Genomic DNA, 1,054 nt, shown 5'->3' on the forward strand with positions numbered 1-1,054 from the left:
TGTTAAGAACTTACTATGTACCAGGCACTGCACTAAGCACTGGGGTCTTGTCTTATGCTGTCGAATCGTCTCTGACCCATAGCAATGCCATGGACACATCTCTCTTCAAAAGCCCCACTCCATATGCAATCGTTCTGGTAGTACATCCATAGAGTTTTCTTGGTAAAAAAATGGAAGTGGTTTATCATTGCCTTCTTCTGGGCAGTAAACTTGAGTCTCCACCCTCAACCCTCTCCTATGCTGCTGCTCCCCAGCCCAGGTGAGTTTTGACTTGTAGCAGATTGTATTCCATTTGCTAGCCACTGCCCAAGCTAGGAATGGAATGGGCATGCCTCTGCTTGACTCTCCCTCCCGTAGCTAAAACTGGTAGGGTACTGAAAACCCTGCAGTTGTGATCTTGAGAGGGGAAGTCCTGGGATAAATACTAGATAATCATGTTGGACACAATCTCTGTCCTACATGGGGCTCACAGTCTTAAGCCCCATTTTACAGGTGAGGAAACTGAGGCCCAGACAAGTGAAGTGACTTACCCAAGATCCCACAGCAGGTAAGTGGCGGAGCTAGGATCAGAACCCTGGTCCTCTGAGTCCTAGGCCCATGCTCTTTTCCTCCTCTCTGTTAGGCCTACTCCACCTACCTGGGGAGATAGCATTATTCTGAGCACAGGTCCGCTCCCTATCCCAGGCATTAAAACCACTAAGGATTTTTATTTTTATTTTTAAAATGAATTTGCAAAACACTTTTTATGTGATGATGGTGATGATAATGATGGCATTTATTAAGCGCTTACTATGTGCAAAGCACTGTTCTAAGTGCTGGGGGATACGAGGTAATCAGGTTGTCCCACGTGGGGCTCACAGGCTTCATCCCCATTTTACAGATGAGGGAACTGAGGCCCAGAGAATTGAAGTGACTTTCCCAAAGTCACATAGCTGACAATTGGCGGAGCTGGGATTTGAACCCATGACCTCTGTGTTTGTACATATTTATTACTCTATTTATTTATTTATTTATCTTACTTGTACATATCTATTCTATTTATTTTATTTTGTTA

The 1,054-nt window shown here is 44.3% G+C and overlaps 1 non-coding gene across 1 annotated transcript; it reads right to left on the bottom strand.

Moving 5' to 3' along the window:
* Positions 1-269: 269 nt before the first annotated feature.
* On the bottom strand, positions 270-407 carry LOC119931086. Its single transcript, XR_005451950.1, has one exon. It is a non-coding gene; the product is annotated as a small nucleolar RNA SNORA7 (small nucleolar RNA).
* Between the last annotated feature and the right edge of the window lie 647 nt (positions 408-1,054).

This window comes from Tachyglossus aculeatus, chromosome 7, assembly GCF_015852505.1.
Source record: "Tachyglossus aculeatus isolate mTacAcu1 chromosome 7, mTacAcu1.pri, whole genome shotgun sequence".
NCBI classification, from domain to species: Eukaryota; Metazoa; Chordata; class Mammalia; order Monotremata; family Tachyglossidae; genus Tachyglossus; species Tachyglossus aculeatus.